Source organism: Arvicanthis niloticus, chromosome 9 (genome assembly GCF_011762505.2).
Source record: "Arvicanthis niloticus isolate mArvNil1 chromosome 9, mArvNil1.pat.X, whole genome shotgun sequence".
Lineage (NCBI taxonomy): Eukaryota > Metazoa > Chordata > Mammalia > Rodentia > Muridae > Arvicanthis > Arvicanthis niloticus.
Window position 1 is genome coordinate 30,521,425 of NC_047666.1, and position 16,042 is coordinate 30,537,466.

Sequence of the window (16,042 nt, forward strand, 5' to 3'; positions counted from 1 at the left end):
CAGAACATTTCTGAGAATGTACATGACTCCAGTACCACAAAAAAATACCTCACAAAAAACATGCAGTGGGGAGGAGGATCATAGGGTGCATACTAGTTCACCTTCTCTCACCCAGAAGCAAAGGATTCCTTTATGGACTGTCTTCCAGTCCCAAGGAGTCTCACTCTCTGCCTGTTGTCTTTCCCCTCCCCACCCTATCCTAGCCACTGTGGGCTCCACTTCAAACTCCTAAGCAAGACTCTCAGCTTTGGTCTGGTGGATGGTTTCCACCTGCCTCCTTGACCTGAGGCTGATGTTCTGGGAACTCACTCAGGACCTAGCTCTACAAGTCCTTTTATGGCAGAGTTTCTTCTTTCCTCTCAAGAGTTGAGGCGCAATAAGGGATCCAAGAGGCTCCGCTAAAAGATACTATCTCTGGCCATGTTTGTTGCCTTCTAATCTATCTGGCCTTCCTGGGAGACCAGCAGAAACTGGCAGATCCCTTAACCCACAGACCCCACATCACAGACCACTGCTATTTCAAGCCATAGACACAGCTTGTTACATAGCAACAGTTAGCACTTGAGAATTCACCACTAACTTCCTGTGGTGCCTATGCCAGGGTACCTGTTTGTAGAACTGAGACTCGGAAGCATGACTATGTTTTGGGCCAAGAGCAGTCTCCATAACCCCAGGGAACTCACAACTTTTCAAATACCCCATAGACCTACACAGTCGGAGGGAGGGAACTGGGGAAGATGCTGGGGTTGTTCTCTGAGTCCAGCTCCAGCCGACATACAGATGAATTTCTGATGGGCAGTAGCCTCAAGGCCAGTCGGTGTCCTAATGGGAATCTTTGTCCATCTCAGAGATGAAGAAACAGCCCAGCAGGCTGCAGACCCTGTCTACAGTCATTCTTCTATGGATTTGTCTTCCTCTGAATCTGGTCTTTCTGGTCTTCCCTGAAATGGTAGACAGCCTTCCAGTTCACAGCTATGTGCATGAGAAGAGGCCAGAAGAGATAAGGGATAGTGTGTCATCATACCCTGGTTTCTGACTTCCTGAGCTTGCAGGGGACACTGACCACTCTGAAGAAGGCTGGGAGCTGCTAGCAAAGGGGCATCTTCCAGACACCAGCTCTGGGTCAGGTAAGGACTAGCACTCAGAAACTGTCCCAGGCCACTATGATCTTGCAGTTGAGAGAGAGGTGGAGCTACCAGTTGCAGTCAGAGGGAAGGAGTGGAAACAACAAATTTGGCTTGATATGAAAATACTGGAGTCTCTTTCAAGTCAGTGTTTGGGACACACACTCTCAACCTCAAAGGAAAGGTCAGTTCTGAATTCCAATTCTGATGCTGCTACTTCCCAGAATTCAGAATTCTGGCAACACCCCTGGCTGCCTCAGTTTCCCCAGCTGCAAAACTAGGTCAAAGCCAGTACTGGCAGTATGGGCCTAGAGTCCAGCCACTTGAGACACTGAAGAATCATAAGTCCAAGACTAGACTGGGCTACAGAAGGAGTTCGAGGTCAGTGTGAATAAGTTAGTGAGACCCAGTCTCAAAGACTAAAAAAAGATAGCTGAGGGTGCTGCTCAGGGGTAAAGCACTTGCCTAGGATACATGAGGCCCTAACTTAATCCCCATTGCTGAAAAACCAAAACCAAAACCAGACACCAATAGAGATGAGATTTGCACCCATGCTTACAGGATTTGCCGTGAGAAATCAATGAGGCAATTTTGTGCAGCTTGGCCTCAAACCCAAAGCAATTTTCCTCTCTCAACTTCTAAAGCAATGGTGAGCCAGCAACACCCAGGATTCCAGTGAAGTTGTGGCTGGACTAGTCCTTATACAGATGAGAGGAGACACACATTCAACAATCCTATGATACAGGTGGGGGACAGGGTGTAGTGGTACTTGCTAGCTCTAGCCTGTCCTAGCTATGGACAAGGCTAAGAGAGAAGGATGGCTTGAGCCCAGAAAAAAAAGGGTAGAGGAAAATGGAGACAGGAAGAGAAGAGAGCCAGGCCTGGAAGTACAGGGAGGGCAAAAGGACTAGCAGGAATTTGAGGTCATGTGGCTCAGTGGTAGAATGCTTACCTACCTACCATGCCTAAGGTACTGGATTCTACTTTCAGCACTATAAAAAATAAAAATAAAATAAAATGGAAAACAAAACCCAATCCCAGGTTTTCCACATCCTTTCTGGAGGCCCCTTGCCCCTGCCCTGCCCCTGCCCTTCACTTCTCCCTAGTGGCCCAGTGGGTGGAGCTCACGCTTATCTCTGTCTTGTCTCTGAAAGCAGATGAAGCAACAGGATTGAAGCTGAGGCTGAGCTGACCTCCTCTCCCTGTTCTGGGTCCCACCCCTTACCTCATCCCTTTGGCCTGGGGCCCATCACGCTCTGTTTGTTTTAAGTACCGGGCTTGCCCTGCTCCCCCTCAAGTGCTCTCACAGGACCTCTAACAAGATGATTCTCAACCTTCCTAATGCTGTGACCATTTAATACAGTTCTTCATGTTCTGGTGACCCCAACCATAAAACTATTTTCATTGCTACTTCATAACTATAATTTTGATGCTGTTATGAATCATCACGTAAATATCTGTGTTTTCGTTTCCCCTCAAAAACTCTCACAGGATCCTCCCGCAATATGGCTCTTAACTTTCCTAATGCTGTAACCATTTACTACAGTTCCTCATGTTGTAGTGACCCCCAAGCATAAAACTATTTTCAGTGCTACTTCATAACTATAATTTTGATACTGTTACGAATCATCATGTAAATATCTGTGTTTTCTGATGATCTTAGGTGACTCCTATGAAAGGATCATTCAACCCTCAAGGGTCTTGACACATGTCGAGAAACCTTGCTTTAAGTGATAGCCGAACGAACGGCTAGGTGACTTCTCACCTTCTAGCCCTGGCTTCTCAGGATATACCTTAGGGAGAGGCAGCTGAGAACAGACTTTGTAGTCTTCAAACCCTCGGATCCTGTCCAGCAGAAGAGCAAGCCAAACCTTTCCTGGGACACCACAGTTTGCCATGTGGGAAGCTAGCAAGGGCTACATCCTGAGGTGTTTGTATGGGCTCTGGTTTCCATCTCTAACAACTGGGTTACCTGTGGCCAAGAGAATTCCCTTATTTTCAACATAAAGGTAGCCAAACAGGTCCCCTTAGCATGTGCAGATGTGGCATCGCCTTGGGAAGGTCATTCCAAAGTACCATAGCTGGACTCTTCTTTTACAGCCTTGAGCTATGCATCCATGGCATCCAAGAGGAACCAGGACTCATCTAGAAGACTCTAGTATTTCAGCTCTGGGATTTCTTGTTGGACACAAATGCCCAGCATTTATGACACAAACTCCTTCTCAAAACTAGTCAAGTCTTTTCAGACCAGTTTTCAACATGTCCAGCAGACTCTGCATGCCAAACGTCCAACGTGACGTCACCAGTACCACAGTGAGGCAAGAATGGGGTACAAAAGTACAGCCCACAGTACTTGGTACATACAGGCTGCCAGCCACAGCTGTCTCTTACTGCGCTGCAGGAGGCCAGCATAGGGAGAAACAGTGGCCTGTCCTAAGTACATGACCTGGAGGCAGAGCTGGGTCAGGTAACTTCTGGAGTCTGCCTGAAGAGGAAACTTGGTTGTTTATGTGTCTTCAGGAATGTTACATTGAGACTGATCTCCACTGGAGGATGATCTTCACTGCCTTCATTACCTTCAGTCTGGGGCTCCTGGGCCAGCCAGGCTACCTCCCTATCACTGCAGCTAGAGTGTAGTCCTCTTCCAGTCTGTGCTGAGGCAACAACACACTATCCAACAGTAGAGTGGCTCCAGATTCTGTGCCCAACCAGACATCCCTGCCCCCCCAAAAGGATACTGTTGGAAGTTGCCAGTCCCTCTGTCCTTAGAACCCGAATCCCCAGCTGGCCCTTCATCCAGTGGCTTCCTTCTTCCTAGACTCAGATCCCCTGTGACCACCCAAGAAGCCATTTAAAACCACACTGCCATATTTCACTCTGTGGTCCATTTCCTGAGGCATAGATATTCCAAGAGGAATGAGTTCCACTGCCCCCCCACCCCACCCCCACCACCACTCTGGGCCCAGCACACAGAGGGCACTTAGGAGATATTAGCTAGGTACACTGTTGGCCAGATAACAACTCAGTCAGCTGAGCTCCGGAGCAGGAAGGTGGTGGTGAGGAAGATGCTTAGATGCTCCTGATAGGCAGGCAAATCCATCAGGGCTAGGCACTGGTTAACTTTTCTCACCTATGCCAGGATAGTTATCAAGCCAATTTTTTTCAGATAAGTTAAACAAGGCCCAGAGAAGCAGAATGACTGGCCCAAGGCTACTCAATTTGCTCAGGGCAGAATGGAATCTGGGGCCAGCTTTCTAGGACCTACACTATCTCCCACTCTGAAGCACAGAGGGTGTGGCCCTTGGCGTCCCCCACACAAAGGGAGGGATCCTAGGCTTAAAGGCCCAGGCGCTGGGCCAGAGTCTTTCCATGAGCCTCCCTTTCTGCTCTGGAAAGAACTCCAGTTCAGTTTTGCAAATGCTAACCTTAGGCCCAGAGTAGCTCAGTGACTTTTTGTAGCTCACACAGCAAGGCAGTAGACCACAGAGCAGTGGAAGCCCTACCAACAGCCTTTTCTGGGTGATGACAGGAAAATGAAGCACACAGAAGTTATTGCCTCAGTTTCCCCTTGTGTACTGGGGGTGTCGTCAGGGTGACCACTGACAGGACATGAGGTGATTAAGAAGGCAGGCCTCTCACCTTCCACACAAGGGCTGAAAGGGGAAGTGAGTGAGTAGCTGTTTCCCCATATCCTCAGCCCCACCCTGCCACAGCACCTGCTGGGCAGTATCTCTCTGGAACTAGTAGTCACCCAAGCCTGGGAAACTCCCCCTGAAATGCCCCCAGTGTCATAACCCAGTGTTGCTGCAGCTTCTAAGTTGGGAGCCATAACCTGGCATCTTCCTCCAAGATTGCCACAAGGTGTAACAGTCCAAATGTCCATACAGCCTGTAGCTACAGATACTGCTGGTTGGGTATAAAATAGTTTGTGTCCTCAAGGAGACAGTGGATGAAGCTGAAAAGCTTGAAACACTACAGCAGCAGAATAGAGTCCCCAAAATAAGACATCAACATTAACCTAACAATTAAGTCAGCTTGCAGAGGGAGGCTGGAAGTCTTTATTTGGGCGTTATAACCAACAATACGGAGGAGAAGACCAGAAAACACAAACAGGCGAGGCAGACACCACAAAGGACCTAATCAGGCTTATAAGCACACCTCTATCCTTGGAGTATTTTTCCTTTCTTAATCAGCTATCTCTATGTCTACTTCCAACCACCAGCCCCTTGTATAGATATTCCTCTGCCCTGGGACACAAGAGCCTGTAATCTGGTGACACAAACTCAGAGCTACAGCTCTGATTTCCTAAGCATCTTTTCCAACTATCGTGGGCTTTTTGATTCTCTGATCTCCATGTCTAACTCTAAAGGCATGACTCTCTCCAGCATGCCTCTTCCTGGAGGCCAATGAGATTTCCAACTTGCCTATGCTGCTTTTTCTTAACCTGTAATAAATTGTCCTGATCTTCCTTTTGAGTCTTAACTTTACATTCTTTCACTGTAAGACTAAGATCCCAAAAAGTTACCCCAGTTCCTCCGTGTAACACTAGAACCTATCCTCTCTGCCACAGAGCCCTTCCTCTCTCCAGACCGGGGTCTGTCCAGCTAATCTATCCTTTGGCAAGTACCCCCAGGCATCCTGGGATACCTTGTGAACTAGGATGAGTTCAGATACCTCACTGGGATCAGGCTGGATCTAAATAAATTGTCAAGGAAGAAAGGGGAGCTAGCTAGGCTTTGGGGATCAAGCTAATTGGGACCTGAGGCTACTTGCTAACTGTAAACTTTCAGTCTCCCCCAAGCCTAGGTTTTCTTATAAAGTGGGGACATCAGACCACACTTTGAAGTGATGGCAAGGAATGGTAATGTGTGCTGTCACCAGGCCTTTCAGGTCGGTAATTGATCCCATAAGATTGTCAGTTTGGAAAAACTTGCCTACTTGTCCAGGCTCTAGCCCAGGGTGCTCAAACACCCTGGTTTTATATTTGGACTAGGGTCTAATAGGAATCAGCGTAGTCCAAGGCTGAGCAGAAATCCCAGAGCACTCATCAGAAGCACAGGCTGTCAGGTGAGAAAAGCCCGAGCCAGCGTGGTGGGCTACAAACAGTGAAGGAAGGGGGAGACACCAGCGACTGCACACGCAGGTGGAACCCTGAGTTCATCTGTACAAGGGCTTCCTCAGGAACAGAAGGAGATGAACAGCAAGTGTGGACTGACTTGTTCTTGAGTCACAATGAAAAGGATACTGGCTGCTTGTTGACCCTTACAGGAGGAGCTAGCATGCTAGACATTGAGGCCTCACCAGACTTTCATTCTGGCCTTAATTTAGGTCCTCAACGCCCCCAAGGCCCATGTGACTCCAGAGGGATGGTTGTTTTCTATACACCATGGTGGAAGATGACCTGGCTACTTTGTTCAGGACCCTTATCTATCTTGGTTTCCATCAGACCTGCCTTCAATACCACTCCTCCTGGAACCTTCCAGCACTTCTTCCCCAGCACCCTAAAGTGTCTTAAACATCTACCTTGGTGTCCCAGAAAGGGCTGCAGCTTTAGGGCAAAGGGCACTGGCCCGATTTCTTTTTACTCTCAGGTTCCTTTGTCTCACTGTGAAGAACATCAAGAGTTGACATACCAGAAACTCTGCTTTCACTTCATAGTTTGCCAAGCATTAGGTCTGACCAATACACAGGCTAAACTGGTGCCTACCACAGGACACTGGGCATTTACCAGCTTCTCACAGGGATGAAGTCTAGGGTTGCAAAATGGTAACATTTAAGGACTCTAGTTCAAACTGAGACCCCGTCTCTTCTTGGGAATAATCCAGGTGTTTATTGTGCTGTTGGTATGGCATCGCCCCTGATATACCCCTGGTTTTTATATAATCCTAACTCTGAGGTTGACCTCATTTCCCAGATGAGGAAACTGAAGATCCCAGAGGTATGGGGAGCTGCTCAGGCTTGCTCACCCCCTGTGAGATGGGTCTTAGCCATGGAACACACCCATGGTCTTCCCACCAGCTCCTCTTCTCCCTGATGGGAGAAGACATTAGTAGTCAATTAGTACACAGGATTTAAACACCCTGGTACTCAAAAGCAAGTATCTGTCCTTTGTGACTTAAGCCAGGGCCTTTCACTTCACCCTTCACCAGGCTTGGCTGTCTCCAGGCCCTGGTTTCAGACCAACTGTGGCTGCCTTCCCTGTGGCTGTTGACAGAGGTTCTGCAGTTGGCCTGCTGGGAAGATATTTCAACACACTCCTGAACACACGCCTGTTCTGAGCATGATGATTTCCCTATATGTCACCTTCATGGGTGACATCCCAGCAGCCACCCGATAGCAGTCAAGGCCACAGAACCTAACCAAAGAATGAGTTCCAACCAAATCTAGCCCTGGATCCAGATACTGCTGACCATTCTCTACAAAGGGCTGAGGAACTTTCAGTAGTATCTACGTGGTGCAAAGACGCAGCTTACAGAGTGCTAGATAGAACCTTGTATACAGTAGTGCCTACTCAATGCTTATTATCTTTTTATAGCCACATCTGGAGGGCTATAAAGGATGGGGACAGAATCCACAGTTTTGAACCTGCCAGGCCAGTGCTCTACCATGACATAGCGCCTGGGCCTGGGGCTCTTTCACTCCCTTGTGGGTTCAGTAGTTCCACACCAGCTGTGCTGATGATAAGTCAGCAGGGCTCCTGACTCAGTCCAGGCTGGGCAGCCCACCCTGAGATCCGACTGGATTCTAAGGAACCTGCTTCCTTGGTTTTTAATGCCTAGGCCAAGCCTCTCCATTGTATCAAAACATAATACAATTGCTATGCCCCCTCCCTCGCCCCAGAGAACTCCTTGGGAGCCCCTCTGGAGAACTCTGATGTTCTTCCTCTGGCCTGCTAGCTCACCCCTTCCTCAGCCCTGACTGCCCTGTGTGGCAATTTCCTCTTCCCCCCCTCCCACATCCTCCAGGGCAGAACAAACAACCGTATGGAGAAAAGTGCATTGCTCACAGTAGCTGGCTTGTCACGGGGTGATGACACTGAATGGAAGGAGATGGCTAAGGTTTTCTGAACACTTGGCACATGGCAGGGACACCTACGTGGAGAGAGCCTGCCTCAGGGTGAACACAGTAGGCAAATATGGAAAACACCAAATCCTCCAGCGGAGCCAGTTACTGGATCCTGAGGCTCCTGAAACTATCACCCCTATACCTTTTAGTTTCTTGAACCATTGAAGCCTTTTTCTGCTTAAGCCTGTTTAGTTTGGGCATTTTTCTCACTCAGAAGTAACAAGGTCTTCACAGCAAGAGACGTGGTATGTAACAAGGTCATATAACCAATAAAATAGCAAAGTTGACACCCTGAGTCTGGGCTGTTAACCTGCAGCCTGACCACAGCCCAGCACCCTACTTTGTGTGCCAGCTGGCAGCCACCTCAGTGCCCCACTTGTTGGACTCAGCCCGGACTCACCTTCTGTTTGGCCAGTCCTGCTAGCTCTGTCCTGGAATTTCCGGAGTCATACTGGCTTGAATTTGGGGCACAGGTTTGTTCATAGCAGCCTAGCCCAGTAGAGACCATGAAACAGAGACCATAAAGAGGACCCCCACCACACACACACCAACTGGCCTTAGCAGCCTCACGACTGGCAGGTTCTTTCTCAAAAGCAATGTGGGACCATCAACAGAAAACCGATCCTACCATCCCACCTTCCCCTGCCCTGCGCCACCAGCCTTCTCAGATCTACCACGCTGCTGAGTTAGCTGAGTTCTGTTTACGGACCCTATGCCAGATGAGCGCTGGTTAGATTATTTGCCTATAGAACTTTTATTAGTTCTATAGGCAAGGTGGTGCCTTAGCATTCAGGAAGTACCCAAGAAATGCTTGATGTGAGATTTAATAAATTTAAATGGATAGTGTGCAGGACACTTTGCTTAGAGTCATAGTCACCAAGTGCTGAAAGGCTCCTGGTCCCACTTGCCTAGCTGACAGATGGCAGAAAAGTGAGGCAAATGTCTGAGGCCCTTGTGGATACTTGGGTGTCTTAGCTCAGAGTCACAGCCTTTCTGTGCTCGAAAGATCTTTTGGGTTGGACTAACATGGGTCTTAGGCACAGGAGCTTGCACCCAGCTTGGGCCCTGCCATCCCACAAGGCTATATGCAAGAGCCCAACTCTTGCTGGTCCCTGGAGTTATCAGAAGACTCTTACTAGCTAAGCTCCAAAAGCAGCAAGGACATCCTTAGTCTCTCAGCCAAGCTTCCTCCACTAGCCTGGGGCTTCAGATGGGAGCCAGCCCTTGGCATATGGAAAAGCAGACCCAACATCAGGGAAGTGATAGAACATTCTCTCCTTCCCTGGCACCTATAGAGAAGGCTGCATAGAAGAGAAGGCCTAGAATCTACCAGGTTTGCACTCCAGCTCCAGAACATCCACAAGCCAAATGACACCAGACAGATGTCCCCCCATCTCTGAGGCTGGCTTTACACAGAACACTGAAAGCCTCCCTCTCTGGGGTGTCATGAAGCTGGATGGGATCTGGAAAGGGAACTTCCCTGGGGATGTAGATGAGTCCAGCCCCATCCCCTCACCAAAAAGTATTTCCCAGAGCACAGCACGACTCTGGGACTTTTCCTTCAAGATTTTCCCAGCCCCAGGAGAGCCTCAGGTTCTATCCTGGACTGACTCAGTAAGGAATGAAATGAAATGAGCTGAACTGTCGTTGGTCAGGTGGCTCCTGATGGGGGTGGGGATGAGGGTGTCATTGGGTATATGGCACCTGGAGGAAATACTCAGGGCTGTGGGCTGGGACTGTCCGAGGCAGGATCTTCCCAGCACCAATTTCTCCTAATCTGCAGGAACCCTAGACTGGGCCTAGAAAGGACTCCTTCTACCCCAAGTCTCCAAACTTTATGCTCTGAGAAGTCAAGGGAGTGTGGCAGTGGGGACATAAAGTGTATCAGACCACAAACCAGGAGCCCTGAGCCCATAAGGGACTCAGTTTACTCAGCTATGGCCAAGGTCCCTTTCTCAGGTAGCTGTGAAGCACTTGTACTTGACTGCAGTTGGGTAGGCCAACAGGCCTTGTTCAGCTCCAGGCCCTTAGTAGCCTATGTCCCTGAAGAGCTTCCTCTGTAGTTAATGTTGCCCTCAGGCAGTTGTGGGGAAGCACCTGGGTTCCAGGGCCTGGCTCAGACTACTTTTCTCTTAGGCAGAGAAAAGCACTTACTCAGAACAGCTCCTATAAACCGTGCAAACCTTCACAAGAGGTCCCAACTGCTGACCCCATAGACTGCTGAGTCCCCAGCCCCTCACAGGCTCCCAGATGAAGCAAGTGGTACTCACGGTGTCACAGAGGAAGACTGGATGTCTCCCTGGAGCCAGTGCCTGACCTGCCTCCTTGGGCCCTGGGGACGAAGGACCTCAGGCCCTCCCTACCAGGGGACTGCCCCACCACAGCCCTGACGTCTAACTTCCTCCCCATCAGCTAGCATCCAGGAAGCTCCGCCCTGGGTAAGGGGGCCAGAACCCTGGGGCCCCGCACCCACCCTGTATAAGACACTGCCCAGAGGGTTCCTTCAAGGCCTGGCCAGTTCAAACAGCCACACTGGACAGACAATAAATAATGCAGCTGCTCCCTGGCCAGCCTCCTGTGACCTATCTCATTTCGGGCCACTCGAGTTTCGGCCAGCCTGCTTTGTTCAGAATGCCAAGCCCCGGCTGGGTTTCTGGCCACGTGGGTACTACGGTCCCACTGAGGGCTAGTCTGAGCCTGCCTGACAAAGGCTAAGTAAGGTGGATATCCTGAAGAGAATGGCCTACTTACTTTGAAACCAGTTTGGGACTAATTGGGATTCAGGGGTGTCATTTTGCAAGAGCATGGTGACCATCCTCATCTTCTGGGATCAGGAGGGTTCTCTGAGGCCTCCATAAACTAGAGACCCTGCCCCACACAAGGCCACACTGGGGAGTCCTCTTTCATTGCCCCAGCTGGCTGTGCCCACCTCCTTAAGGCCACATCCAAGCCCTGCATCCAGGAAATTTTTACCTCATACCACAAACCCTACATTGCCTCTCTGGGGGCGGGGAATGCAATTTTCCCTGTCTGAATTCTCACCATTGCTTCTGTAGCCTGCACTGTCTCCCTTGAGGACAGTGTCTCCTATCTAGACAATGGCCATCATTATTACCATGTGTCTCCCTCCCTGCAGTGGTCTCATTTCTTCATGGAAGTGGAGTGATTGTCTAGAAACCTCATGCACTGTCTCTCTATCCCCAAACTATGCATGTCCTCCTCAGAGGCTGGCCCCACCTACTTCCTTCCTCACTCCTTCTTGACTGCTTGGCTTCTAACTACATCTATAACTGTACAGGTGGCTCCTGCCTCAGGGTCATTGTGCCTGGTGTGCCTTCTGCCCAGAGGGTCTTCCCCAGCTCACTCTCTTGGTTAACCTCCATTCAAGGCTACCTGCTCAAACCACTTTCTCTTTTCTCCCCTTCCTGTTGTAGAAGCCTTTTCATTCAGGGGTAACTCATACACTTCACCCAGTTAAAGTGAGCCTGTAGATGCAGTATCTCCATGCCTGTCACCACATTCTAGTTCAGATTGACTTTGCTTCCAAAACAAGTCTGTATCTGTTTCTCTGTGCTTCTCCATGGCTAGGGCAGCCCCCACTCTGCTTTCTGTCTCTGTAGACATGTGTGTTCTAGAAACTTCTATGAATGGAGTCAGCCTTCGTGATGGCCCTCTTTCACTTGACACATCTTCCAGGGTCAGCCAGGCTGTAGCTGGGGTTCAGATTTTACTCCCTTTATGGCTTGATGGCATTTCACTGTGGGCTTGTCACATCTTGGGTCCATTTATCCTGACAGAAGTCCTAAAGAGGATTTTCTGGCTGCCTCGCTTGTCACTGTCACCCCTCCACTTTTGCTTTCTTGGTAGTGACTCCTATCTGATGACATCATCACCTGTCTGTTTCCTGATTCTCCCTTCTCTCTGCTACTTGAGGCCTGGATATTCCACCTTGTTCACTACTACAGTTAAGTCTCTGACATATACTGAGCTAGCACATGGTAAGTACTCAGCAAATGCTCTGTATCTTGATAGAAAGAAGGTATATCCCCGTGTGCAGGGGCTACTACTGGCCTCTCCCACCTGTGATAGAATAAGTGCTGCCTGTATGGCTCACCAAGAAGGGCCTTAAGCAAAAGGAAAACAGTGAGCCTCAGGCCCCAGTGGCCCCTCTGCACAGTGAACAGTGGCCTTCTTAGAGCAATGTTGTCTGCTGCCTGTGAGAATTGATCTTGAGGTTCTGGTCTGGCACGTTGGTGGCCCAGAGGGGATTATACTTGTGTACTGGGATTCAGTAGGACCTAGTTTGGAGCACATCCCTACCATCCAGGGAGTTCCAAGCCAGCATGGGCTATGCAGTAAATATATGTCTCAACGCTAAAGACACGGGAGAAGGGTGAACAGTAGAATGGGGGGAACTGCAGGGCTGAACCCAAGTGGGAATGAAGAGTACCCTGAGGAAGGAAAGGAGGAAGTGGCTCTACTCTGCTTCCAGTCTCCTCCCCTGCCCCACACTCAGCTCTGAATCCTGCTCAAGGGCACAGGACTGCCTAAGATATGTCCAGGAAGGGAGGAGTCAGGTGAATTCTGGCTACTGTGGCCTCATCAGGATAGGGCAGCAGAGGGCCCATATTGCAGCGCAAAACCACCCAGCAAGAAAAAGGAGCACAACAGCAAGGCAGGAGGAAGAAGTGGGAAAGAGGTTCCCCTTGTCATAGGTTCCCCGAGGCAGGCACAGCACAGGATGGGAAGAGGACAGGCTCAGGACCTCCTGTGCAGAGCACCAGATGGCCGATTGTCCCAGCAAGCTCCTGGGACACTTTCAGGGCCTAGATGCCATCTGCTCCCAGCCCTCCTGCCCAGAGACAGCTGCAGCAGGAGGGGAGGAGGGCCTACAAGGCCTGGACAGGTCTGCTCCTCTGATGTATCCTAGTCAGCACTGTGTGTCCAGGGGCAGCCTGGCCTAGTAGATGCCACTGCCTCTTGAGCTTTCAAGAGACAAACCCACTCTTGCCCAAATATACCAATATGTGACAGCCATTCTTGAGCCTAGTGGGGACAGGCTGAGGACTCAGTCTGACTGGAGAGAGGGTGAGGATAAGATCTTTGGGAATAAGCTGACTGTTCTAGTTTGCTTTCTGTTGTTGTGATAAGACATTCTGAACAAAAGCAACTTGGGGGGGCACAAAAGGGTTTGAGTTACAGTCCATCAACAAGGGAAGTCCAGGCAGGAACTGAAGCAGAGACCATGGAGGAACACTGCTTACTGGTTTGTTCTCAGCAGTTTGCTCAGCTACTTTCATTATACAGCTCAGGCCCACCTCCCTGTGGCATCGGCCACAGTGGGCTGGGCCCTTCTTATATCAATGTGCAATAAAGAAAATGCTCCACTGCCATAGGCACAGGCCAACTCGATCTGGGTAGTTCTTCACTTGAGGTTCCCTCTTCGCAGGAGACTCTAGTAGTCTATCAAGTTGACAGCTAGAACTAACTATAACATTGAAGTTATGGCCTGATGGGAGACATACCAAGAATATAGCCGGCGGGGGCAGGCTAGGGATATAGCCTTATGAGGTATAGGGTAAAGGCAACCCACAGAGAAAGGGGGCATGGCTGGGCACTTGCTGAAGGCCACTTAGAGTACTAGTCACCAGAGGAAGCTAACTAGGGGGCAGGGTTGTCAAAACAAAAACAAGACCGACAGCTGACAAGTGACAGCTAGGGGTACATCTTCACTGGGGCTGGCTTGCAGGGATCCTGTCACTGCCTCCCAAGTGACTCCAATGTGATTTCCAAGGCTAAGCCAAGTTTCTAAATCAAGTGGGCCCCTCCTGAGTCTGTGTTTCCTTCTCTTTCTAACAACTGCCTCAGCCCTGACTGAGACTCGAGAAAAGGAGGGGAGAGGAAGCGAGTCACACCTATGCGCTCCGCTGGCACCATCCACCAGAGCCCACTGCTAATCTTGCCCTGGAGCTTGGCTCAGTTTGCCTCTCTCCCTGAGTATGGAAACAGCAAAGTCCAGCAACAACCAAAGACAAATCTTCTAAGTGCCCAGGCACTGGACCCAGATGGCCCTGTAGCCCTGCTGTCCTGCCCAGGAGCTAATAGGAGTCAGTGTGGCCCTCACAGAGACCTTGTCTTGGAGTCTTGGATCCCCGTGGCAGCTAGCCAGGGCCAGCAGCAGCAATAGCTCTAAGTACACCTCATGCTTTTCCAGATGTGAGTAGGATCCAGCCAGGGGTGACAGGCTCAGGCGGAGGGGAATCTGAAGACGCAAGTGGAAAAGTATGTGCTGTCCCATCACAACCCTCCAATTTGTCCCTCAGCGGCTGCCAGCTCTGCCCCACCACAGATCTGTGGATTTGGGTCTCCCCTGGCAGCCTGGGGTTGGGATTGCCCCAAAGCCTGCTTGGGCTGGCTCACTTCATATCTGGCTCTGGGGAGTGGCCCCAGCTTTCTGGGGAGGGGAGACTGGGATCTGGAAAGAATACATTAATCCTGAACAACCCCACCTCCACACGCCCTAGCCCATCCTCCTCAGCTAAGCACAGGATACATGGTACCTATAGGGGCTGAGTCTATGACTAGGCAAACCCAGTGCAGATCACTGTGCTCACACCCAGCCCAAGCTGCTTTTGCATCACCAATGGGGAGGTGACCTCACATCAGCGCCAACTACCAGTGGCCACAAGCATTCCCTACCTTCCCACAGAGAGTTTTACAATGTTCCCATTCTGTGGCTGAGGAAACTGAGGCACAGAATGACAACTTGTACAAACAGCTACTCGGAAGTACAAGACACAGGGTCCTCCTCATGTTGGCCCACTATATTCTTGAACAGGTCTGAGGGTTCTCCAATGAGCCAACCCCTAGAAACTCCAGGAGAGAATAAGGCAGGAAAATCTATTGTGGTTGGTGTGACCAGAACATCAGGCACTTGATGGGTCCCTGCTTGGCCTGGCCTCTGAGCTACCCACCCAAGGAGGTCCATCATGGACCAAAGCAGGGGAAAATGGCCAGTGACTCACTCCAGGGCTGCTCTCTCTCTCTCTCTCTCTCTCTCTCTCTCTCTCTCTCTCTCTCTCTCTCTCTCTCTCTCTCTTTCTCTCTCTCTCCGTTCCCACAACCAGTTGGCATCCTTGTCCAAGCAAAATGCCTCTCAGTGTTGGCCTGGAAACTATAAATCTGTCTGGGCCCAAGGCCCACCATTCAGGGCTCTAGACAGTCTTGCCTTGTAGGAGAGCAACTGTGGCTACTGTACATGCGCTTCTTGTTAAAGTGGGAGGGAACCGGGCAGCTGCATTTCACCTTTCCCCTGGGCTTCTAGGGAGCTCAGCAAGCTTCACCTCAGCAGAAGCACCCCAGCTGCTTGAATCCCTGTTTTATTCACCATAATTGTCATCATCATCAACATGACATCTTATTCTGAATGATGCTCTTTTTCACTACTTGTATTTCTTATGTGGTAGCACAAGTATTTTGTGAAGGAAAGAAGGTGAGGTGGGGTAGAAAAAAAGGGAAGAGAGAAAATAGAAAAAGGGAGGGAGAAGGGACAAGCAGAGAAAAAGAAAGAAGGCAGGAGGAGGAGAAAGAGGATTGTGTGCAGTTGATATACCAGACAGTGAACTTGGAAAGAGAAAGACCCCTTTACTCCTTTATTTTTTATAAAGCATTCTCTTTAAGTAAAACGCACACTAGTAGGAAGAATTCAAAACTCTAAGGCGCATACCCCACCCTCACCCCCATGGCACTTTTAGGTCCCCCTGTGTACAAAGTAGACACTATGGTCCCATCCTCAGAGGAGAAAGCCCAGCCTTGACTAAGATCCTGTGGCTTCCAGCCTTTTGCTCTAGGCA

General features: G+C 50.0%; 1 protein-coding gene across 9 annotated transcripts in view; it reads right to left on the minus strand.

Annotated features, from left to right (window-relative positions):
* The window catches only part of Iqsec1 (IQ motif and Sec7 domain ArfGEF 1), a 316,986-nt gene that overhangs the window by 86,089 nt on the left and 214,855 nt on the right, over window positions 1-16,042 (minus strand). The window lies entirely within an intron of this gene.